This window comes from Rhipicephalus microplus, chromosome 8, assembly GCF_043290135.1.
Source record: "Rhipicephalus microplus isolate Deutch F79 chromosome 8, USDA_Rmic, whole genome shotgun sequence".
NCBI lineage: Eukaryota > Metazoa > Arthropoda > Arachnida > Ixodida > Ixodidae > Rhipicephalus > Rhipicephalus microplus.
In genome coordinates this window covers 111103852-111130611 of record NC_134707.1, presented here as the reverse complement: position 1 = coordinate 111130611, position 26760 = coordinate 111103852, and the positions used below count along the sequence as shown (strand labels likewise).

The following is a 26760-nucleotide window of genomic DNA, read 5'->3' as shown; positions in this document are numbered from 1 at the left end:
TCAGCCTGCCGAAGACGGCTGAATCACTCGCCACGACGATTCGCCGCAACCTGCAGTGTGCCCGCGAATAACGTTCGGCAAAGAATAAAATTTCACCGATTTCGCAATTTCTTGTCGTCACCCTTCTATTTTGTGCGATGGCTGCACACATATACGGCGCAGTTAAACGTGATAACAGGTGGTGGGCGCAAAAAAAAATGGCTCAACTTCGGTATCGCGCATAGGCACACACGTGTACTGTCACAGTCTTTTTTAGAGTTAGCTTGGCAGCGCGTAGCTTTCGGAGCTCCCAGTGCCGTTAAGCGGCGGCAGCGAGAAGTATCGCTCATGCGCAGTGTGGCCAGGGGGCAAAAATCTACCGTCGCTTGTATAGTTACTGTACATGCTACCTTTTAGCATATACAGAAACTTTAGTCGCGCGCATTGCGTCAGGCGAGCTAGCGCGTGTCGTCTGCTGCACGCGCACAGCAGTAGGAAAGCCGTGTGCCTTAAAGTGGCAACAATGTAGAACTTCCAATTACGTTCCACTCGATGTGCAAGTAAACTTTAAAATGTGTTATTTTTTGCTGGCGTCTTTTGGGCTATTGTTGATATAAAATGCGAGGCATTTCTTAGCGAACTTCGGTGATTTTGAGCGTATCTATCTATCTTTCTATCTATCTATCTATCTATCTATCTATCTATCTGTCTATCTATCTATCTATCTACCTCACCGCTTATGTTTTGGGGGCTCTCGTGGCTACCTCATTTACATGGCATGAACCAAAATTAGCATGAGAGGGTAAGACGGTTGGACGAATACGACGCGCTTGTCAAGACATGAATAATGTCACAATCCCATCGCGTACGTCGTCAAACACTTCCCGCCAGACAGTGGCACATACCCACGGGCGGGTATGTGCTGCTGGTATGCGGGTATGTGCCACAGGTGATTCGCACTTGGTATCTGCTCAGGAACGGCGAGAACACACATGAGCAATTTTAACGCGTGAGTGTTAACCCTTCCAGCCCTGGATTTTTTATTTTGGTCAGATGCACTTTTTGTGCGCGTTTTTTTCATAGTTAGGAACTCAGCCCAGGTAGCACAATACATTGAAGTAACATTGTATGTTTGTTGCGAATGTTGAAGAAACCTTTTTTGTTTTCACACAATATTGTCTGAACGTTTTACATGAAATGTGTAATGTTCTTTGTTGTATGTAAAACGTTAAATATATATTAGAAATACACTGTTAAAATAACGTTGAATGTGGAACATTAGTTCAACATTCAAACAAAACATCGAACATTGAACGTTATATTTTAAACATTAAAGAAATGTTAAAATTGCACAAAAAATCAACGTAACAGGTAAACATTCCAGCAATGTTCATGTCATAATTTACCATCATTATTTGCCGAAAATGCCCATTAACAAGAAATTTAGCTGCAGAGAAATACTTCATGATGTACAAAGAAAATATACAGAGAAAACATTTCTTCATTTGAGAAATGAAATTGGTTTTTGCTAAGTGACACCAGATAATGATAGTTACAATAACATATAGTGTAGTCAATCCGTGGCTATTCTTCAATTGATATTGCAACTATTCTATGCATGCTTATGAACTGGCTTTACTGCTTGAAATGTCATACACAGCTGTCTTTTGGTCATGTATTTGTAGTAGCTTTCAAGTTTCTCATACATCACTGTGGTATGTACTTTAATAGCCAGACTACCGTGGACGTCGGCATGAATGAGTTGAGTCTTGGGGGGGGGGGGTGTCGCATTGCGGTGGGGGAGTGCTGGTGTGGCTTGGGCAAATGATGCTTTAAATTTGCATGCCCCTGCTGATTCCCTAGAACACTCGTGACTCACATAAGGTTGCCAAAACAGTAATGCAATTTTTTTTGAGGTCCCAATGCTTTACATGCGGGAGTGAGCCAAACAATTATTGTAAATAAAACAAAGATGCTAAGGCTTCGCTAAAGCTATGGTGATGCTCTTGGAAAGACCGTTCCAGTCCTGGGTGGTCTAGCAAAGGAGCGACAGTGGGTCGTGGTGCAAACAAGAGGTAGGTCGACAGCCTTCTGGTAATGTGTGTGGGCCGAAGCATGATGAGCAGTTTGGAAGTTATATTGAAATGTATGCATTCGGTACTACAAGTACATTCTAGGGATTGTGCATTGCAGGTATACATTTTGTACGCCTGGGTTAGTCCTTATCTAAGCAACACTAGCTGGTACAGTACGAGTAACAGTAGAGTAATTGGAACAGATTGGTATAACTTCACTGTTTAGGTCAAGCTCTATAGACTTCATTTGGGCTGCGTTCAAACTGCAGATGATTACTTTAATTTTGGGCCAAGTCATGTCTTGTAAGCTCAAAACTTTGACTCATAGAGGGGCAAAATGCAAGTTATAATTAAAATAGCCGGAAGCTTTGTAAGTATTGTTAACTACCTTGCTTCAGAAGACGTTTAGATTCTGGTAATTCTTAAAAAACAAGACACTTGACATAATTGAGAGACTACATCGTAGCATGACCTCACCAGGCTTTTGCGATCCTTTAGACTTCTATCAGCGAAGCTGTTTAGCAAATCGCGAGTGGGTGGCAGAAAACTATTATTGTAACAGGTACGTGCCTCTGTGCAGCCTACCAGAAAATTATCATCATTATAATTGTGTATGTGTGATAGAAATCAGGAAAATTTCACTACTCGCCACAGGTCCACTATTAATGATGAATGCAACAGTGAGCCCAACAAATCGCTTCAAAGCAACAGCAAGTCGAAGACCCTTGAGCCCGTATAAGAAAATACTAGAGAATGAGAAAGGCAACGGCAGCAGTGAGAAGACCCCGAAGCAACAAAAAGCCTGCGCTAAAGACGTGCCTGTCGATCTGTAAGAGGTGTGGACGCTCAGTTTCAGGGCGAGTTTATTTGTGTGTTCTCCGTTTACCATGTATTGTGCATAAGTACACATTGTTTTCGTAACAATTCCTGTGTAGCTGTGTATGTTGTGTTCCGGTTACTTATGTAAACATATCTTTTTGTAACAACTTTTAGTGTGTCACGACTTTTGTAACAACTGTGGATGTTGTGTTCTGTCGCAATGTTCTGTTGGATTGTAATTGATGTTCACTGTCTGTGAGAATAAATTTCTCTAAACACACAGCTTTTGTCTATGCAATTTGAATAATTGTGTCCTGCCTGTGACTGTCTATGGGCTTCTCTGATCTAAAAATGAACGTAAAAACAACCTAGCATCACATAGCTAAAGCCTAGAAGCAACGTCTTCACAATCATGCAGTTTTCCTGTTTCAAGCCTTGAGCGGCTTAGTACAAGCTTTGGCAATTCTTGTATGTCACTGCATTAGAAGCAATATAAATTTTGTGTATAGCTTCCGCAGCCACCAGAATCTGAGATAATTCATGGTGCTTTTATAATTAACATGTCAAAACATTTCAAATCTCGGTAAGAACTACTGTTACTAACAAGTATGGCAGCGTGAGCATGTAAAGAATGCTCCTCATTCTGGCTTGTTTTCATTCACCATTTCAACATCAGCAGCCAAAGCTACAGCTCATTTCCACAAAGGCAAAATGCCAGAGGCCCAAGTACAGTCGTCAGTAAGCTTAGCTCGAATGCTCCACAACATGTCCTGAAGCAGTTTGGTAGACACCAGGGCCACGCAGCTTTGAGTTTTGTTGCCGAGGTGTTACGCCTGCATGCCGACATACAATCCAAGCTTACCGAGCTATTATCTTGGCAACAGTGCCCAGTGTTTCGCGGCTGGCCTCAGTCAAACCAGTCCAAGACACGCTGCGGAGCGTTCAAGTTAAGCTTTTTTACAATTGTACGGTGAAATGTCGTTTAAGAACACCAGATAGTTGAAATTCCTAAAGCTCTCTGCTACAGTGCGCTCATATTCCTGTTGTGGTTTTGGCATGTAAGTGCCCCGATAATAATATTAGTAAAACTATACAGAGCCAAACATAAGGACATCACAGTGAAAGTAGTCTGGCTGTTTAAATTTCAATGCATAAAAGAAAACAGAGCAGTAAGAACATTCAACAGGAGCAGTCATGTTGTACGTTCTCTGTGTGTAGTCTGTTGTTGTGCAACAATACTCCAACAAGAGCCAATACCAGATTTCACACCATTTCTGTCATGCGCACCTTGAAATTGTGTTAAATTAATGGAGATATAGCAACTCGGGCAGGATTGTAGGCACTGCGTTAATACGATGAGGTTAGTGTCTACATTCCATCTGGAGCACAGCCCGAATGAATTTGGCCAAAATTGAGACGTCCCATGAAAAGCATTACGCTAACGTAACTTCTTAGCCAGAACAGCAACAAGGAAGCTACATATATGAGGCGTAACGCAAGTGTGCGAGTAACACACCTCGTAGGCAACTGCATGCAGTCGGCCACTCGGTCAAAATAGCTGAACCCTAGTCAGGAAATGTCCTGCCGAAAATCAATCCGTGCACAGACATGACATCGAAACCAACAAAATATGGTCAACGGGCACATTCTCGTCTTCGCCGCTTCGGTGAATCATGAATGCAAGGCTTGAAAACAGCGCGCCTTGCATTCAGTATGCAGCTGGGCTAGCTGCCCTTGCTGAGCCGCACCACGAACTGAACCTGATTTGGTAACACGCTGAACACAACTAGCACATTCCAGCCAGGCAACGTGCCGTAAGGTGGGACAGGTCGGCATTGATCAGCGCACCAACCACCTTCCGCGATCAAATAAAAAGCACAGTAGGCGAGCGCTGAGAGTCTCAAGATCTGCGAAGGCAAAACTGTGCGTCGAATGTCAGCGTCCGGTGTATATACATGCCACAAAACGAACCCTAATGCTTTGCAGATGATGCACACACACTCCCTGCGTTTTGAGACAATGCCCCACATCAAAATTTGTTACAATTACGACCTTTACGACGCCAATTTCGCCAATGGGTCATTGCAGCTGTAGCGCAGCTTTCTTTACGGCTCTACCTACTGTAACAAGGCGCTGACTGTAACCTAGTTTTTTTTACAATTTTTGCCGCTTCACGGGTGCAGCCCCGTTTTTACCTCTGTTCTTGCTTAATTGAAAAAGTGGCGCTAGTGAAAACTTACTGATGTTTTAAAAAAATAAACATATTTTCTTTAGATAACAAAAACTTCCTATATTGAACAACAATCTGTTTCGTTTTGCAAATGTTTTTTTGCTGCAGCACTAGCAGTCTTAATCGGATGCAGCACTTAATTTTTTTGTGTGTTGGCTCAAGTTGGCAACCATGAAAGCGTCTTTCTTTTTGGCTCGTGTTTCCTCTTGTTTCCTTGGCGAGGGTAACGGCACCTTTCCTTCCTCCGTGGCGAGCGTAGACGATCGTGACGACGAGACCGGTGCGATTTTCGTTCACGCTTGTGAAGGTGGTGAAGGTAAGCATAAATGAGTTCATTGAACTTTAAAGCTGCTACTCTCGATGAAGTGAAACTACTGCATGCATGTAATACCAACGTCACGCGGTACCCCGCAGTGGCTGACACAAAAAAACAGGAGGGGTCAACAGTTCCCAGGCCACGCTGCCATAGGAATACATGGGATAGTGGCCCAAGAACTTTTGACTAACTCTGTACGTCGAAACCACGATGATACAAAAACCAATCCGCGGATCGAGTTTGGCGCAGCGCGATCTTAAAGTTGGATCGCGTTGCGATAGGAGCTGATCGCAATTGGAAGTGTCAAAGTAGCAGCACCTCATCCGGCTTAAGCCTCATCCAGATCGGCCCGTTTTGTGATCGTGACTGCTCGTGCGACACCGGTGCAGTCCGTTTTAATTGCGATCAGGTCCAATCGCTATTTGTGCGATGTCTGCGCCAAACTTGATTCGGATCAGGCTGTTGTAACGCAATGCATTGGCCAATTGTTTGCGATCAAAAGCGCTCTTGTGTCACCGGTTTTGCGATCGAGAAATGATCGGGCTTGATTGTGACCAGAAGTACTCTTGTGGTATTTGCAGAACATTTAAGTTGTGAGGAGCAGAAATGATTGCACACGGGGTGCTGTAGGAGCCAACATTTTGAAAGGTTTTGTCAGGCTGAAGAAACAAATCCACTTATCGAAACGTTCGCCCCAACGACACTCCAGGCTGAAGAAACAAATCCACTTATCGAAACGTTCGCCCCAACGACACTCCGTGTTCGCAAATTTTTTATGTCTTCAAGCTTCCATTTTGCGCTGAACTTCTCCCTTTACCCTCCGTGACTGTATATCAGCTGTCATGCTGCTAAAGAGACCACGGCCGCCGCATCACGAAGAAGCTAAGTACAAGCAAAGCTATTCATTTCAATCCACACAAAAGATTCCCAGCTGGCCAAAATTAATCATGAGTACTCCCTTCTCTATTGCATGCCATATTATCACCATTTTAGCTCGTGTTACTGCATAGTTATTAGCTTTCTTTGTGTGTCAACTTAAATTAAAAACATTCGCTATTTCATATGCAGATATGAAACGGTACCGGAGACGTTTACAACATGTCGGCGATCAGCAGAGAAAAAGAAGAGTTGCTGAATGTGTGCACGAACACTTCGTAGACATTGCAACTTCATCTTTTTCCGAACAGGATAAGAATTTCGCAAATGATGAAGGCAACAGAAGCAGTGATGTCACGAAGGCTTCAAATCAAGAGCATGTCAACCTTACAAATGCTTTTGCAAGCACATCAGCTGTAGAACAGCCAAGATTGGCCAGCAATGTGGCAGAAGTTTAGTTTGAAACAACTTATGAAGAACAGCCGAGCTTGGCCAGTGAGCTGGCAGCTTGGGCCTGTGAAACTAAAGCTTGTGCATCTCATCTAACGCTGCTGCTGAAAATATTGAAGAAGCATCACCAGGAGTTACCCAGTAACTCACGAACTCTAATAGAGACACCGAAGTCTTGCGCGTTAAGAAAAATGTGGACATCTGCTTTATACAACTACTTTGGTATTAAATCAACGCTAGAACAAATGACACAAGCAGGCAGCATCACAAGTGATACCATCGCACTTCTCATAAATATTGATGGGCTTCCCATTGCAAAGAGTTCAAGCAAACAGTTCTGTTATGCGCAGAAACAGCGCACAAACTCACGGGACGAAGAGAAGAGACACAAACAAGCGCAAACAAGCATCGCTCGTTTATGTCTCTTCTCTTCGTCCCGTGAGTTTGTGCGCTGTTTCTGCCCATAATGTATCACCAACTAGCCCAACTTTCAGTCTTGAAACAGTTTTGGCCAATATTGGCTTCTGTTGAAGAGTCCAGCGATGTCAAGCCATTTGTCATTGCCTTGTTTGCTGGAAACACAAAACCTGAGAGCCTCCAGGACTACTTGAGTGATTTTATTCCAGAAGTGAGCATGCTGGAAAAGGAAGGCTTCACTCAAGGTGACAAAAAGTTTACAGTTGAAGTACGTGCGTTTGTCTGTGATGCACCTGCAAGAACATTCTTTAAGTGCATCAAGGGCCAGGGGGGCTATTGCAGTTGCGAGAGATGCACTGAAGAAAGAGTCTATTCTGAAAGCTCCCGAAAACTAATTCTTCCAAAGCTCAATGATCTACTGCGAACTGATGAATCATTTCTGAACCAAGATCAGGAAGAGCACCATCGTGGACACTCACCACTGAAAGAGTTAAAAATTGCCATGGTTCGCGAATTTCTACTGGGTTACATGCACCTTGTGTGCTTAGGGGTTGTGAGAAAACTGCTTCACTACTGGGTCCGTGGAGTACCTCATAGGTCAAAGGTTCCAGTACGTGTGCAGAATGAAATATCAGAGATGGTAATAAATTTGCAGAAGCACACACCTCGGGAAATGGCCCGTAAGCCCCGAAGTCTTTGCGAACTGAAAAGATGAAAGGCCACAGAGTTTCAAAACTTTTTAGTCTACTTTGGACCTGTGGTGCTATCAGGGCGAATTGAAAAATGTTATTACCAGCATTTCATGAAGCTGAGTGTGCCATTGTCTATCCTCGCAAGCCTTGAGCTTTGCCACCTGCACTTAACTTTGCCAAAAATCTTCTCCGAGTGTTTGTCACTGATGCTGGATGTCTTTATAGAGAGGGTGTTTACGTGTACAATGTACATGCACTTGTACAGCTTTCTGATGATGTGCAGAAGTTTGGCCATCTTGACTCATTTTCAGCATTCTCGTTTGAGAACTTTTTGGGTCAATTGAAGCGTGACTTGAAATCTCCAAATTGACAGCTTCAGCAAGTCATAAAGCGCTTGTGTGAGCGCAGTCAGAGTGACGTGTTCAAAACAGCACTCCCACAAAAGCAAGTAACTTTGCAGAAGCTACATGATTTTGGACCTACTCATTCAGGTTTTCAGGGACAACAGTTTCACTGCATAGCTTTTTCAGATATAGTTATTGGAACCAACAATGCTGACTCATGTCTTCTTATGAAAGACGGGAACGTTGTGATCGCAACAAATATTTTATCAGATAGTGTTGATGTAAAGATATCTGCTAGATTTTTCAAGCAATTGACCACCTTTCATGCTGGTATTGTGGGGACAACTGAGCTACATGCTTACCAGGCTTCGGACCTTTCAGCAGTCAATGCAGTATGGTCAATCAACGAGATCAAGTCAAAGTGCTGCTGCCTACCTGGTAGACAAGGTTTTGTTCTACTGGGTTCTTAAACCCAGTGTTGTACTGGGGTTCTTTAAGGTGCACCCAAATCTGAGCGCACGAGCCTACAACATTTCTGCCTCCATCGAAAATGCAGCCACCGCAGCCGGGATTCGATCCCGCGACTGAAGCTAACATGCTCTTTCTAGATGTGGTTTTAGAGCGCATCTGTGTTGCGACTTGTACGGATCACCAGAAACCATCCTTGCCCTCACCCACACTAGCGGCCATATAAAGCAGCCACCAGGGCCCCTCGGTATTTCCCTGGATGTGCAAGCACAGCGAGCGACATGTGGAAGGAGAAGTTGGAAAAAGTATGCGATGAATTCTCATGTGCGTGGAGAGTCCGTCGGGCCCTGAGATAGTGGCGACCAGCGTGGAGATTATTCTTCTGATTTGTGCCACTGTCATGATACAGGCGCAAAAAATAATTGAGTGGTTGCCGTGCGGGGGCCATGAACAACAATGAAGGGGTCAAAAGCTTTAAATTTTGAAGTGTGGTCATGTGCAAGCAGGCAGCAAGTGATAAAATATACCATCGAGGGACTACAATGGCACTATGTGATGTGGACCAGGAAGGTAGCACTATGGCAAGGCAGTGCTGACAGTGATCATTATTCGTGGTTGGACGAAAGTCAAGTTTTTAAAAACAGCTGCTGCGAACAAGTATTTTACAGAGCACTTACAAGGCTACGTGCATTAATTTTGCCCCACCGCGGTGGTCTAGTGACTAAGGTACTCGGCTGTTGACCCGCAAATTGCGGGTTTTTGCCCAGGCTGCGGCGGCTGCATTTTCGATGAAGGCTGAAATGTTGTAGGCCCGTGTGCTCAGATTTAGGTGCACGTTGAAGAACCCCAGATGGTCGAAATTTCCGGAGCCCTCCATTACGGCGTCTCTCATAATTATATGGTGACAACAGCGAAAGTTGGGCTAGTCAGTGGTTCATACTTGGGAAGTAAAAACAGTGCAACAATATAGACAAGGACACAGGAAGAGACGACACCACGCTGACTCGAGACTAAACTCATTGATTGAAAGATACACGCACATATATCAAGCATTTGTCAAGGTTGTCCACCTGAACAGGCCGAATGCTTGATATATTGATAGTTGCCAGCCTCTGAGCAGGAGAACGATGTAGTTCTGTGTGCGCGTGCTCTGGTGTTCGCGTTTCTGGCCCTTGGGTTACGAAAGTAAACGCCCTATTTTGTACCTGCATACCTGTGTCTTTGCGACATTTTCTGGTGGAGGTGCTGGGTACGGTAGATGATACGGTTCTCTGCGAGCACCCCTGACGCAAGTCCATCGAGCAGCACAGCCGAGCTTACCCCTGTGCACGTACGTTCCAGCCGTCGTCTCCAAGGACTCGAGCCACAGCCCGGTTTGCTGCCTGAACGTCAGAGGACTATGAAACAACCACCGCCTAACGTCACCGCGCCAGCACCAGCGCACCTGGTTATCAACCAGCCCAAGACGCCGAAGACATTTCACGGAGCTGCTTTTGAAGATGCCGACGACTGGCTCGAGAATTTCGACCGGGTCGCCTTCATCAACGATTGGACCCCAGAGCGTAAGCTACGCTATGTGTACTGCTTCCTGGAGGACTCCGCGAAAACGTGGTTTGAGAACCAAGAATCAGCGCTTACGACATGGGATGAGTTTCGCCGGCAGTTCCTCAAGGCATTTGCCCGAGAGGACAGGCAAGAGACAGCGGAGCGTGCTATAGAAACAAGGGTTCAAGGCCCTAACGAAAGGGTGACGACTTACATAGAGGACATGGATCGGCTTTTCAGGCGCGTGCGGCGCCCTCTATGTCCGAATTCAAGAAAGTTCGCCACCTAATGCGTGGTGTTAAAGAAGAAATTTTTGCCGGCCTGATTCGAAACCCGCCTGCGACACTTGCGGAGTTCCATGAGAAAGCCACTGCCATAGAGAGGGCCCTTCAACAGCGTGCCAGGCAGTATAACCGTGGTGTACCCCCAAGTGAGGTCACTTCTGTCACTCTTGGCAATGACATCAGCGCGTTGCGAGAGCTTATCAAAGCTCTCATTAAGGAAGAGCTACAAAAGATGCAGATGACTGCTTCACCTGTAGAGCAGCTCTCCATTGCGGAGATGGTACGTGCCGAGCTACGGCAAGCCGTTCACGCTCCCCAAACGTCCGAGGCGCCACAACAGAGGCACTGCGTCGAGATGAGCTACGCGGAAGCAGTGCGACGTCCTGCAGCGTATTCAACCAGTTCAACCAGCGTATTTTACCCCAATGAGTGACACGCACAGCAAATAGAGGTGGGCTTCCATCCTCGCAGCTCATCGTTGATCGCCGAAGCAAGACCGAGAAAGAGTGACATCTGGCGTAAACCCGACCACAGGCCCCTTTGTTTCCATGCGGGGAAGCCGGATACGTCTACCGAACATGCCCATACCGTCGTGTGGGTCTCCGTGGATTTTCGCCTAATGCCCCTCGTTCATGACCTGGCGAGCGACCACCGGAAATAGAGAGTTTCATCTCAAATCGTTGCAGTATGGAACATCGGTCGCAAGAGTCTCGCTCGTCGTCGCCTGCTTGCTACAGGTCCCCGAGCCCAGCCTACTCACGCGGCGCTCCGAGACGCCGTTCACCCAGTCCTGCAAGTCGGGAAAACTGAGTTCAGCGACCTCTGGAGGTGAGGCCGCTAACGCTGACTCTACGGAAGGTCCTCCACTGCGACGACACCGAAGGCAGCAAAAAGATGTACAGACGCGGTCAAACGTGGTACGAAGAGTGGTGACATCAAATATTTCGGTAACTGTGGATGACGAAAAAGTAATGGTGCTAATCGACACTGAAGCAGACACTTCCGTTATGAGCATGGGTCTTGCCTGCAGGCTGAAGAAAATTTCCACCCAGTGGGCTTGGTCGCAGATACGTACGGCAGGAGGCCATCTTCTCACTCCGGTGGGACGGTGCACAGCGCGAGTCAGTATTCACGGATTTACGTATCTCGGAGATTTTGTAATACTGCCGAGTTGCTCGAGATACCTAATTCTCAGACTGGACTTTCTGCGTGATAATGGAGCCGTGATTGATTTGCAAGAGTCGCACGTAACGTTTTCTACGGCACACGCTTTAGCGCGCAACCCTCACGGCAGTTACGTCAATGCTTTGAGAATTGCTGACGATGACGTCACGTTACCGCTGAAGAGTAGCGTGTTGACCTTGGTAGCATGCGACGTTTTTGATTAATTGAACGACTATGAAGGAATTTCAGAGGCAAATATTCCGCTGCTGCTCAAACGAAACATCTGCATAGTCCGATGCCTTGTTCGGTTAGAGAATAAACGCTCTCGAGTTCTGCTGACCAACTTTAGTAATGAGTTTCAACACGTCCCTAGAGGCACTACTGTCGCTTTCCTCAGTGAAATCGCCGACTTTTCCAATATCGGCCCATTGGATACGACTTCACCGCATGCAAAAGCTTGTGCGGACCTGGGAAGCCGCAATCACGTTAATCCAGACTTGCCAGATTCACGAAAAGAACGGCTGCTAAACCTTGTGAGGGAATTCGCGGACTGCTTCTTCACAGCATTGAAAGTTCAGCGTACCAACGTTACAAAATATCGCATTATTACCGAAGAGTTGGCACGGCCTTTTCGCCAACATCCATACGATGTGTCCCCGAAGGAAGGAGAGGTGATTAAGCGTCAAGTTCAAGAAATGCTGAATGATGACGTCATTCAACCCTGGACAAGTCTGTGGGCATCAGCTGTTGTCTTAGTAAAGAAAAAAGACAACACACTACGTTTCTGCGTCGACTATCGACGGCTTAACAAAGTCACAAAACGCGACGTTTACCCCCTGCCATGGATTGATGACGCCTTAGACCATCTACGGCACGCCCAGTTCTTTACATCGTTAGATCTCAAGTCAGGGTACTGGCAAATTGAAGTTGACGAGGGCGACCATGAGAAAACCACGTTCGTGACGCCTGACGGGCTCTACGAATTTAGAGTGCTGCCTTTTGGTCTCTGTTCCGCTCCCGCCACGTTTCAACGCATGATGGACACTGTACTAGCTGGACTAAAGTGGCAGACGTGTCTTGTATACTTGGATGATGTTCTTGTGTTTTCAAGCACGTTTTAGGAGCATCTTTTAAGGCTAAAAAGTGTCCTCACTGCAATAAGGAGAGCAATCAAGCCTGAAAAGTGCTACTTCGGCTGTCAGGAACTCAAGTTTCTCAGCCACGTGGTGAGCCGGCGGGGTGTTCGACCAGATCTGGAGAAATTGGCTGCCGTTGCTGATTTCCCTCGTCCTGGAGACAAAAAGGCTGTTCAGTCATTCCTCTGACTCTGTGCGTACTACCGCCATTTTGTCAAAGGATTTTCGAAAATTGCGGAACTTCTTGCAAGACTGACACGGCCAGATGTGCCTTTCGTATGGACGGAAGAACCACAACAAGGCTTCGTAGAGCTACGCAATCGACTGCAGACAGCTCCAGTGCTGGCACATTTCGACGACACTGCCGACACCGAGATCCACACAGACGCCAGCAACGTAGGAATCGGAGCCATTTTAGTTCAATGGCAGAACGGCGCAGAGCGTGTGATCGCTTACGCGAGCCGCAGTCTCACAAAAGCAGAGGCTAATTACTCTACCAGCGAAAAAGAGTGCCTAGCAGTCGTTTGGGCCATTAGCAAGTTTCGACCCTACTTATATGGCTGGCCATTTCGAGCGGTCAGTGACCACCATTCCCTCTGTTGGCTTGCCAATCAACGGGATCCATCAGGCCGCCTCGCCCGCTGGAGCCTCCACCTTCAAGAGTACGACGTAAGGGTGGTCTACCGATAAGGACATAAGCATACAGATGCTGACTGCCTGTCTCGTGCTCCTATTTCCCCGACGTCATCTGACACTGAACAAGATTTACCGTTTCTTGGCATCTTCGATGTGGTGCGGACGGCTGAGCTTCAACGTGAGGACACTGAGCAACTTCCTGTCATCCAGCATCTTCAAGGAGAAGACGTTATCGTCCCACGCCGGCTCTCGCGTGGTTTAACAACGTATTGCCTGCGAAACAATGTTCTCTACAAGAGAAATCTTGAGAGCAGCCAGGAAACTTTTCTCCTCGCCGTTCCGACGGCACAGCGTGAGGAAGTTTTGCAGGCGTGCCACGACAATCCTTTGGCCGGTCACTTAGGCTTTGCTAGGACATTAGCGCGCATTCGACAGAAGTACTACTGGCCACAGCTGTATTTGTCCGTTCAGCGTTATGTCCGCACCTACCGTGACTGTCAGAGGCGTAAAGTTCCACCCGCAAAGCCTGCCGGTTTCCTCCAACCTTTAGATCCACATCGAGCACCATTTCAGCAAGTGGGAATGGATCTTCTTGGTCCCTTCCCTACTTCATCTTCAGAAAATAAGAGGATAATCGTCGCAACCGACTATCTGACTCGCTATGCAGAAACCAAAGCTGTGCCTAAGGGAACTGCAGTTGAAGTCGCCAGATTCTTTGTCCACGACATTGTTTTGCGCCATGGTGCACCTGCTGTTCTCATAACCGATCGCGGAGCAGCATTTACGGCAGAGTTATTGCAGCAAGTCACCAAGTCGACGCACACCAACCACCGGAAAACAACAGCTTATCATCCCCAAACGAACGGCTTGACGGAGAGGTTAAACAAAACACTGGCCGACATGCTATCTATGTATGTTGATGTAGAGCACAAAATGTGGAATGAAATTTTCCCGTACGTCACGTTTGCTTATAACACCGCTGTGCAAGAGACCAAAGACCTAACGCCATTCGAGCTTGTTTATGGCCGTCGCGTCACAACACCGTTAGACGCTATGCTCCCCGTAGACCAGGACACCAGCGGAAATGACCGTGTTGACGACTTCGTCGAGAAAACCGAGGGAGCCCGCCAGCTTGCGCGGAACCAAATTCGCGCGCAGCAAGATATCGACGCTCGCCGTTACATCCAAGGCCGAAGGAACGTCCACTATCAACCAGGTGACTATGTATGGGTGTGGACACCAGTTCGACATCGTGGGCTTTCGGAGAAGCTACTGCGACGCTACTTTGGCCCTTACGAAGTTGTGCGCTGCCTCAGTGACGTGAATTACGAGGTAGTTCCCCAAAGCTCCAACACCAGTTTAAACAGAAGACGTCCACGTCCAGAGGTAGTCCATGTAGTACGGATGAAACCGTATCACGCCCGCGAGTTATGAACACTTCGAACTTTTACTTATTATCCACAACAGTGTGGGCTTTTTTTTTTGTTGACGTGATCATTTTTCTTCACGACCACCTCTAGCATGTTAGTCAATCGATCGAGATGGTCGCTCTTGAAAGGGGGGAATTGACGCAAGGTAGGCTGGCAACTATAGTAGCCAACCTCTGAGGAGGAGAACAAAGTAGTTCTGTGTGCGCATGCTCTGGTGTTCGTGTTTCTGGCCCTTGGTATTGTGTACTAGAACTTTTGAGTGGCGCGACCGAAACGCTTTCCTTTTGCTTTCTCTATCCCCAACTTGTGGCGACAGTAGCGGCGGCGCTGCCATCGCCCAATCTACCACAGAACACTGGTAGGTGTTCTGTGGTTTACTCGGCTGGTTCGGCGGCATGGCCGGCATCTCGGTTTTAGTCTCGAAATGACGAAGAAGTAGCGTCTAAACGATTGTTACGCGCCTGGTTGCACAACTGGATATTCGCGTGTGCAACAAAGTCGGAAGTATCACTTTTTAAGGCCCCGAAAGACGAAGAACGACGACTTCTTTGGGAGCGGAACCTCCATCGGCTTGACAAGCAGCTTGACGCCGATTGTGCTGTGTGCGAGTTACATTTCGAACCGCATTTCATTGTGAGAGGCTACGTACATGTTATCAATGGTGTTCAAGTCCGAATTCCTAGGGGAGCGCCGACACTCGCCCCTGATGCAGTCCCGACAATCTTGCCCAACCTGCCTGCATATTTGACGCTCAAAACTGCGGCTCCGCGGACCCAAACAAAGCGGCGTCATCAGTGTGTGCCGGCTGAGAATGACAACAAAAAACAGCGACGCATTAGCACTCCTGCACAGTTTTTTGTGGATACCAACGGTGCAACTTCTGCAGATGGCGACGAAGCTGACGAGGCAAGCTCAAGTCATGACTTCTTTGCGCAAACACGTACACGGACACAAGGAAAAGAGGCAAACAGCACGGGCGCAAACTCACAACTAGTTTATTTTGAACAACGAACTGTACTTATATCTTCACGTAGCCCACACGCCCCCCCCCCCCCAACGGTGGATCCAGGAACAAACGAGATAACCTAAAGAAAGCTTATTCAGCGCTACGTCATGATAAGAACCACAAAACAAAAATTGAAAAGTTCACGCATCTGCAGACAGATTGTTGCACGTGCCTTTCGAAAAGTGAAATTTTTTATCGGACATAGTGACGGAAGCTTGGCCAACACACTTTTTCCCCCATGTTTTTACTATGGAATGCTTCAATCAACTCCATGTTAATTTTTCTCTTGTGAGTTGACAGAATCTTTGTGTCTGTAAAAGCTGGTACGCACCCACAAGACTTGCAGTGATCCACCAGATGTGTTCGTCCTGAACTACGTAATGCCGAGTCGTGCTCCCTCAACCGTGTGTTTACACACCTTCCAGTTTGCCCGACATAAGATTGCCCGACATCGCTCCCCCTAGCGTACGTCGCCGCACTAAATCGAACGATGGCCTTCAACCAATGACACGCGCCATATGTGACATCATTCCTATTTTATAAGATCTCGCGTCTTTCATCCACTACAAGTAGCGCTTTCTAGTTTATAACATCTTGCATCTTTTCATCATCAGCTACAAGTACCACCATCTAGTAAACACTACAAGAACTAAACGAGAGGTGGCTACATACAGGAGACGGTACCGCCATCTAGTGAACACTGCAAGAACTAAACTAGAGATGGCTACATACAGGGGACGGTACCGCCATCTAGTGAACACTGCAAGAACTAAACTAGAGGTGGCTACATACAGCATACAGGGAACGCACAGCCCACGCCCTAAGGAGCTTCGCCCCTGAAAAAAAAGAGAGAGAGATCATCTTCACACTAGGTGCGACAGAGAGGTACCAACACGTACGCGGAACGCCTGTCCGCCATCCGTCCGGGAAGATTGGTCGACGCCAGCGCCACCGCATCATTCCACGCCGAAACGGCCGCTCCCAGGCAGCTGCTCGCGCCACTCAAAAGCTTCAAGTACACTCTACTCTTGGGTTACGAAAGTAAACGCCCTATTTTGTACCTGCGTACCTGTGTCTTTGCGACAATATGTGCATGTATCTTTCAAAAAAGTTTATTTGCGAGTCAGCGTGGTGTGGTCTCTTTCTTTGTCCTTGTCTATATTGTTGCGCTGTTTCTACTTCCCAATAATCATATGGTGGTTTTGGGACATTAAACCCTACATATCTATCTGTCTCTCGACGTGCATTAATTGTACAGTGGTGGTGAATGGTTTTCATTGTCTTATCAAAAGCATCTGCAATGTTTATGCTGCTACTAAAGCTATTTTGTTTGCTTATCATCTGCAGTAATTCCTGAATATTCCTTGTTTTTGCTGTACAAAGTGCTGCGGCCTGCTTATTGATCACAGCCAAGCCTTGGTTGAGCATTGAGGAATAAAGTATATACGGGCATCATGCAATAAGGTATATTTGCAATCAAGACATGCAGTTGAGCTGAGTTAATGCTGCCAAACAGCTGCAAAATGTAGAAAGTCCTTAAAACTGCTGATTAGAGTGCTTCGAGTCTGTCTGGTTCAGTCCTTGCATATATATACAAGCCGCTAACACACATGCGTTCCATCAATAGTTTATTATACTTTAGAATACCCTACTGCATGTTGAAGACATGCTCCAGCTATGATTCGCAAGTTTGTCTTTTCAGTTAAAAAGACTTTTGACATTGGGCCTGTTTTCAACATTGCATGAGCATAATTTACAATAATTCTTAATATTTTATAAATGTTACGGGAGTGTAAGTTGTAACGTCCCTTTTTGTGTTTTACTTAACGTTTTGCAAACATTATCTTAATGTTTTAATAATGTTTACATAATGTTCAAGATAACATTATCACTACGTTTATTCAGAACGTTAGCAGAACATTTAATGTCAATGACATTAACAATAATGTTTCAACATTGAAGCTGAACGTAAAAGTAACATTATTATAACGTATTTGTGCTACTTGGGAGAAGACCACAAACGAAAAATTGAGCCACTGGTACAAGCATTTTCCGATTAACGTGGCATCAAATAGTTAATTAGGGTCCTGTGATTAGAAATTGAAAAAAGCGGCTAATTTTTTTCTGCCAATCAATGTTGCACACAAAATGGAAACCAACGTCTTACCTTTCAGCCTAATACTCACTGAAACAGCTTCGGTACGTCGTCCCGGAAATGGCGCTTACCCACCTCAACCTACAAGCCTCGGCTTCACGGAAGGCGATGATGATGATGATGATTCCACAGCCGTGGCTCGTACCCACTCAGGGTGATCGGCCAAGAATCGATGACCTAATTCAGTAAGATTTTTTTTAATATCGAAACTACCCACCAGAAAAAAGAAAGAAAAAATAACAGACACCCTAGGCAGAATGAAAGGAGTGCAATTTTGTTTGTCACTCGTTCAGATAAGACAATTATTCATTAGATTGAATAGGAATCAGCATGGTTAATTAATGATCTTGTGTATGATGGATTTTTTTGCACAAATAATATTCACGCAATTAAAAGCTTAATTCTTTTACTTTCGTTTAGGTACTTGCAAACTGCATAGAAAACGTTCTCGTGGCTGAAGCCCAGATCGTAAGCACCGAAGGAAAGTATGTTTTCTATAGGGAAATTCAGCCCTAGGCTAGCGAATGGGAGGACTAAGAGTTTTTTCCTGAGCAATTTGTATCGGCTACATGACAAAAAATAGTGCTTTATTGTTTCCAATACTGAACAAAAGTGGCATAGTGGTGATATCGCCAGACCAGCCCTATGTGAATAGAAATTTAACGGGGGGACACGACATCGAAATCTAGTTATTATGGTTTCCAACTGTCTTGTAGGACACCAATGAATTTTCCATGGAAATCTTAAATGAGTAAATTCTGGTGTTGACAATATTGCTTCCATAACGGAAGACCTCGGTCACGTTTCTTCTTCTTTGTGGCTGCTACATCCACAAACGTGCCCCAATATTGGTGTACATTGCAGTGAGGATCATTGAAGAACAATGCCCCCAAGAGTGAGCAGTATTGGTTACGTTTCCGAGATACTAGGGAAAAATTTGTGCGGTGGTGTCAATTGACACCGCCAGGGTCGAAAGGGTTAAGAAATACCCGACGTCGGTAGCGTCGACCCGACGAGTCCTAGCTGGAATCGAACCAAGTTCCGGGTGCCGATGAAGCGTTTTATCACAGAGCTATGCCAGGTCTCGGAACTACTTTTCAAATAGACACTAATCCTCGTGAAACGTTAAAGGTGGTTTCACTGCTGCCTACCCAAATTTATAAACATTACATATGTACTATATTGATACAGCCGTAACATCGAGTTAATGTCACAGATTTGGTTAGTTGCCAGTGCGCTAAAGCTGATTTATGTAGCAGTGTCCAGGGCGGGCATCTTCGCAAGCATCAACGCTTCATATCAGCTTCTGGTGCCGCTAATACATATGCTCCAGTTGGCATCGTTGCGCAAGTGCTAACAACTGGTTATATAAACATCTGCAACTCTTCAACATATGTCTGTGTGTGCGAGATTTGTACACTAATTTAGCGTAAATTCACTACGTGTCACTCAATGAAAAAATCACAAACATGGTCACCTTTCTTCCGCATGCTTCGCATAACGTTATTTTCCTGGTATATGGGATCTGCCGAATCTTTTAGTTGGCGCTTCCTCCAATGCACATTTCGTGTTCTAGCATGCCTGGCGCTGGTACACATTGTGATGGTATTGAACGAGCGATGGGCAAATTGCTGGATCGTTATACTCTTCTAGCAAGCTTGAGAACTTGTGAAAATATGCGGGAATACACATGAAATCACCTATGTGCGAAGCCCTGTTTTCGTGGTGACTGTGATCAAACGCAAGGTTCACCAAGAGTGGCGAAAATCCGAACTTTGGGTCACTATTTTTTGTACCTTCCAGAATGGCAGCAGTGCTTTTGCTTTTCAAAGGGGGACACAACAAATTACAAGTGTAACATTAGGTGAAACGACATATTCTAGATTACTGACAGAAATTAAATAAACGTACCAGTCTTTCGTCAAACGTATACCACCAAACAGTTGGGGTGTTTGCGAAGGGATGCGAAGGGAGTGAAAGGATTACTTATTCGTTGTACTACAAATACGATGGAAAAAGAAAAAGAACTGGCGTAAAACAAGTCTCATGGCAGGTATAAAAGACAAGGCATTTGAAGTGAAAATTTCCAAATTTTGTTGCGATCATAATAGGATCAGCAGGAAGGCCGAAAATCAGCTAGCAGACGACAAGCGAACGCTGCAATGACGTGATGCGCGCGAAGTGAAGCTGTGACGTGTGCGCATGCGCTGAGATACTGTGACGCGTGTTCTACCAGCGCTAGTAGTACTGAAAACGACGCGCTCTTGTGTTCACTCTCAAAAAGATTGCGACTGTACGAACATGGCCGTAGTCATAGCGGCCTGAAATAGTGCCTTCCCTGCATGCTCTGTGGAAAGCCGAAGCGTAGGCTGTGGAAGCACAGGGTTGCTCGGAGGTGAATACCCCCTATATTAAAACACGGCCGCGCTATACTGCACCTGCGTGCGCTTATTTTCTTTCGTAAGAAGCGAGCACGCAGGTGCTGTCTAGACCAGCCGTGATTTGAGGTTCATAGTTTCAAATCAAGTGGCGCAGCCCGCCATGGCTTCACCAGCGCCTCCTCTGGCGTCACTGTACCCCAATCCATAAAGTTATTAACTCTATGCCCCCATCTAAGGGACCTATGTAGCCGGGAACATGACTGAGATTCTCACGCACAACGAAACGCCTTCTCTGATACCTCCGTTAAGGATTGCGGCGTTGTCGGAATCAGCGATGCTGTCGAGTAGTTTTTTTTTGTACGGCAGCTATCATGACAGCCATCGCGACAATGTTTTGGTAAACACCACCATCGATACACGCCGCGTTGTCTGTTTGGCCGTCTCGGCTTGCACTTGCATCTTAGTTTTGGCAGCAGCTGCCGCGCTGTAGTGTCGCGGCTCCACTTGCTGAACCGGTGCTGTGCGCCCACAGCACCGCTGCAACACTTTTCAGATCTAGTGCAGGCAGTGCAAGCCAAACCCAAGAGACTCATTGTAGCGGTGTCGAGGGTTACCATCCTCGCAAGCACTAGCATGAATATCAGACTACCGCTTCTGGTGTTGCTTATACCCATGCTGCTGTTGGCCTCACTACGCAACTGTAAACAATTTAAGTAAAACATCTGCGACTGCTCAACATGTATCTGCGCATATATCTACAGCATCATTTCGCAACGCTTCCCTCAATGCATCTTATCTCCGCATGCTTCTCATAAGATAAACGTACGTCCGCGTGTACCTGGGAACATAGGTGTGCGCCCGGGGATGGGAAGGGCAGGGGGGTCACAAAATCAGCCCCGAACATTGACGTAACAGGGATAGAAGAGAATGGTTCTTGCAGTGAGTACAGAAAGCATGGAGGCGATCTGGGTCGCTATTCTGCGACACAAAACATGCAAGATTATATGACCATATGCAACCTTATTTATTGCAATAACGTATTAAAATAAGTTCAGTTGTATATATTTTTGAAGTATGTTTAGTTACAGTTGTTATACGTGAACATTTTGCTCAAAAACTGCAGACGGAGTCAAACTGCTATTTCAAATTTCACGGATTCGCACACTTTTCGGTTGCGACGCTGTCTGGTGGAATGATTGCAAATACGGCCACGGTTTTTTCATTGGGACCATTACACACATTACTCCATCAACGGCTCCTAGATTTCTCGTGCCTGCCGGATGAGCGTGAAATGCAAGTCATCTATGACGGCGCTGCCTACGTAAGAATAAGGGTCTTTGTACTTGGTCTTTGAGATCGGCAAGTTCAGCGTTTGGTACTATATTCAGAGGATGCTTTGTAATAAAAAAGTTTTGCTGAATGACAGTGTCATTTACGTAGAGTAATTGTAATCACGTTTACGCCTTTTAAAAACTTTTTTTTGTTAATTTTGTCGCATATAGGCTCCAAAAACGTAAAAACTTATTGGCAGCGTCTTCTGCGCCGCGCGGTGCAGCAGCCAGCCCCACACAAAAGTGGCTCCTGCGCCACACGGAAGTGACGTCACTTTAAAAATTATTACCTAAAGCTAAATAAATGTGTAAATTATTCGTGTGTAATGCGTTCAACCTACAAAAATTTAACTAAGAAAGTGTATAACGAGTCAATTAGTTTAGGTTTGTTATTTAAAGACATAATATAACTATTTTAAATACAGGGGGCGCCATGAGCGCTGCGGCTGCAAAAGGTAAACACTTCGAGATGGTAGCCGCCTGCGATGTGTTAGGTGGTGAAAACTCCGATGAAATCGTGGCCATGGCCTAGGCCACTCCTGAGGAGGACTGGGGTGTCGTCGCTGCTTCATGTGATTGCTGGATGCTTAGTTGAACCTGAAGGTTTGAGCTAGCGCGGCCGTTCACCGTGCCGCAGCTTCATCTGAGTGTGTGCGCCATGAAATTTCTCAGTGTGATGTGCGGATTACAGTTGTTGGACGTACTGCATTTTCTAGAATGCAAAGCCAAGCGTGGTGTTGTCAAAGGTGAAAGTGTTCTTGCTGCCGAGCTTTGCTTGTCGTGGAGGACAAGGTCGACGATGAATTAAATGCTTCCGCATAGTTCACGTGTGACTGACCAGACGCACATGCATGAAACCCCAGTGCGTCGGCGAAGTGTTCATGCGATGGATGGAAACAGCTTTATTGTAATGTTCTTACGAAGCCTGTGATCGCCGAAGGCCAGAGCTACTGCATTGCCGTCTGTTTTGTCAAGTGCGAACACGTATGGCCATTCTCATCCGTTGCTACGTGAATGCTCCCGTGCTGTCACAGGCCGCGCGTGTTATTGAGCAACGCAGACAAGCAGTTAGATGGGCTAACGCCGTCGGCACTTGCTTTGGGGCATTGTTTGTAAAGTGCTGATCGCCTAGAACATTGCGGTGACACGTCAGTATCTTTAAAGAAAGCGGCCTGCCGGTTACCTCGTCAGGTGATGGTACACTGAGCGACATAAAAAAGTTGCCCGAGACTACGTTGCAGTGCACCTTTCTGTCATCAAAACTTTAATAAACCGTGGGAATACATTCCTGACACCTGTGCCGAAGGAACTAATGCAGCCAGCTGCGTTCGAGTTTTTTGTGTCTCTTTGCGTCTCGCCGATTAAGAGCACTAATTCGCAAAACTTTTTATCATAATAAATATAGTCAATCCTGCAAGAGTCATCGAAGATCCAATATTAAAGGGCCTGTGGACGGGACCACCTCCAGCAGCAAGTCGGGCTGAGGAGGAAGCGCAAATGTTAAAACAATACATGCGTGAACAAAAAAAGAGGAAGTATTGATAACTGCAATGGGATTTGAACCACCGACCTCACCAGTTGATGCGTTGCTTTAACCAACTACGCCACACCTGCCGATCATGTCGAGGTGGCGAACAAGCCAATTTTGTATTGTTGTCACGCTAAACCAAACTAATATTTTTGTTCACTTTTTTGTTTGGACATAATTTTAACGGCTTTTATTGTTATGTCTAGACATGCCGCTAGACACTCCCAACTATTCAAACAAAGCGCCTAACCAACAAATGCATGACGTCACTTCCGTGCGGCGCAGCAGCCGTTTTTGCGTGGGGGTGGCTTATGCGCCATGCGGCGCAGAAGTCTCTGCCAAACTTAACTTATTTGAAGACACCCATACATGAGTGGCGCCACCACCGTAGTTCCGACGACCGCCGCTTCCCAAGTGACCACCAATAATCCGGCAGGCACGGGAATCTAGGAGGCGATGACTCCATTTATGACATTTATTACACCACAGCTTCAGGCACGCATTCGAGAGTTCGCAGCCTGTGCTTGCCCGTTTTACACGCATGCCGAGTTGTCTTGTGCGTTCTGGGACCTTTCACCGCAACACATGATTAACTACGCTTCAGCTTTTGTAAGTATTTCGTCATTGTTTCGTGAATCCAAGCTTTCCTTTCATCCGAAGGCTTAGTTGTGCTGCGCTGCGAACTGCTGCGCCACGTGTGTTTTTCGTCGCTGCGTTTTACCCAGCTTAGCGATATGTTTCACGTGTATACAAGTCGAACGCCTCGCGTAGACTTATCATTGTGTATGTGTGGTGACGAGAGTCGTATGGGTCCATCAATTCAAGCTTATGTAATGCAGTGAGTGATGCAAAAATGTCACTTCTTTCGCGCGAAGTGTCTTGCCTTTCGCCGCTCTATTAGAAATATTTCGCTCTTCACGTTTTCACCCGCTATTCTACGTTATTAGACTAGCCGTATACGTAATTACTAGTATGCATACCTGACTCTTGACCGAGAACCACCTCATTTACCAAAGTTTTCATTACTACTCAAAAACGCCAACGAAGTAGGATACAGCCTTAATGGAAGCACAAGTTTTTACTTTAGCAGCTAGACCAGAAGGGTATAGCGATACAGAAAGGTATAGCGATGTTGCCATTGCAGGGACCGCAATGGCAACATCGCTATACCCTTCTGTATTTTTCGCCCAGGTTACGCTGTGCGCCCTTGCTCAGCACGTGTCATTCACACCGAAGAATGACAACTGCAGCCTGGATTTACCAACAGTGAACTCCGACTGGCCAATCCCGTGGACGCAGCACATGACGTCACCGGAATCCAACTTCTTGGAAACAACGCCCCCTGCTCAAGCATATAAAAACAACCGCATCAACGACTTCTTCAGAGGGCACGGCGGGACCGCAATGGCAACTCGCTATACCCTTCTGTATTTTTCGCCCAGGTTGGTGGCAAACACTTTTATACCAGCTTTCGTAGCGATTGTAGAGGAATTGTGGTTCTGCCATGCCCGGCGACTTGTGCATGTCTTTTTGTGGACGCATGGACGGTCATTTTGATTCTTCTTGCGGGGGATGTTGAGCAGAATCCCGGGCCTAATACAGACGATCTCATAAAAATGATGAACACTATGCTTGCTTCCCAGGAAGAATTGAAAACAAAAATCGAAAATTTAGCTACTGCTCACGATAAGCTAGAATCTACGGTAATGCCCGAATGGACGATGTTATGGTAGCAATAAAAGAACAGAAAGTAGAGATCAAGGCACTGCAGACTGAAGTTACAGCGTTGAAAGTTAATCTTCAACTACATCAAAGGCGTCTGGATGATTTAGAAGATAGAACCAGACGCCGCAATCTTGTTATTTTTGGTTTTCCTGAACCGGGTCGTGAAAATGCTACAGAATTAAGAAAGAAGATAATCGAGGAACTGATAGGGGATAAACTCTGAGTGGTTGTTAACTCTGTGGAAAGAGTACATATGGTTGGGAAAAAATGCCACGATAAAGTGCGACCGGTAATAATGAATTTTTTTTACTACAACGAGAAGCTTAAAGTGTTAAAAAACTGTCACAAACTGAAAGGAACAAAAATCTCGGTAAACCATGACTTCTGCAAGGCCACTATAGCAAAGCGCAGCAAACTCTGGTCTCATTCCAATGATTTCAGGGCGCAAGGTCGCAAAGTATCGCTCGATTACGATAAGCTGATAGTGGACGATGATATATACGAATGCGATGAGCAGAAGGATTGCCTGAAATGTATCCGCCCCCAACGTAACCGCGACAAATGACCCGATCACAAACAATTGCGAGTTGTTCTCCTTAATTCTAGGAGCATTGTCAATAAAGTTCACGAGCTTGAAGAAATCATATTTACCTATGATCCCCAAATCATAGCAATTACAGAGACCTGGCTAACTCCGGACATTCAAGATTCTGAAATAGTTCCTCCAACTCATAAAATGGTTAGACGTGATCGAGGCTGCAGAGGAGGAGGCGTTGCTTTGGTGGTCAAACAGGAAATCACTTGCATAACTATGGACGAAATAATCGACAATGAAAGTGTATGGTGTCAAATTGATTTTCGTGGGCTCTCGGTTCACGTAGGTGTAGTCTACCGGCCCCCTTCTTCGCCGGAGTCGTTTTTGGAAAACATTCAGTCTTACATGCAGCAGAAGTGCAAGCCTAGTCAAAAAGTCATATTAGCGGGAGACTTCAACCTACCATCAATTGATTGGACCACTCTTCACCCAGGTTCAACAGACGTAGCAAACTGTAACTTGTTGCTTGAATTGATGTTGGACTTTAATCTCGTTCAACTTGTTAAAGACGCTACCAGAGTTGCTCGAAGCAATGAAAGTGTACTAGATCTTCTATTTGTTGGAAACTTTCCAGATGACACTAAGGCCAGTGTTTATGATGGAATCTCTGATCACAAGCTCGTTTTACTTACCGCGAATTTCTGCCCTGACGAAAAGAATTCTGCGAGCAAGATTGTCTTTAATTTTTCTGCTGCAAATGACGACGCTATTACAGATAAACTTGGTTTGTGCTTCGGTGACTTTGAGGCAGGAGGAGACGTATTAAGTCTGTGGAATACGTTTAAAAACGTTACTGCATCGTGTCTTGATAACTTCGTATCGAAATTTCAGAAAAAGAAACGGTGCAACCCCTGGATAACACGTGATATAATACAATTGAAAAGAACAATATCAAGAAAACGTAAAGCAGCGCGTAAAGATAACCAGGCCATATCTTCCCTCTCATTAACACTGAAGCACAAAATACGGACCGCTCGAGATTATTTTTTTTTGGAACGACACTTGTTAACTTCATGCAAAACGCTCCGCAAAAGTTTTGGGGATACTTGTCCGGAAACAAAAAATCTGTTGAACAGCTTCGCGTTGACGGCTGCACAGTTACTGATCCTTACGCAATTGCTAATGAGCAAAACAGAACATTCCACAGTGTGTTCAGTCAACAGAGTTTAACCAATAAT

General features: G+C 45.8%; 2 pseudogenes; both read left to right on the top strand.

Annotated features, from left to right (window-relative positions):
* The first annotated feature begins 5274 nt into the window (after nt 1–5274).
* LOC142768350 (uncharacterized) lies at nt 5275–8668 on the top strand (annotated as a pseudogene).
* Nucleotides 8669–24952: 16284 nt separating this feature from the next.
* Nucleotides 24953–25552, top strand: LOC119168490 (uncharacterized; annotated as a pseudogene).
* Nucleotides 25553–26760: the final 1208 nt, after the last annotated feature.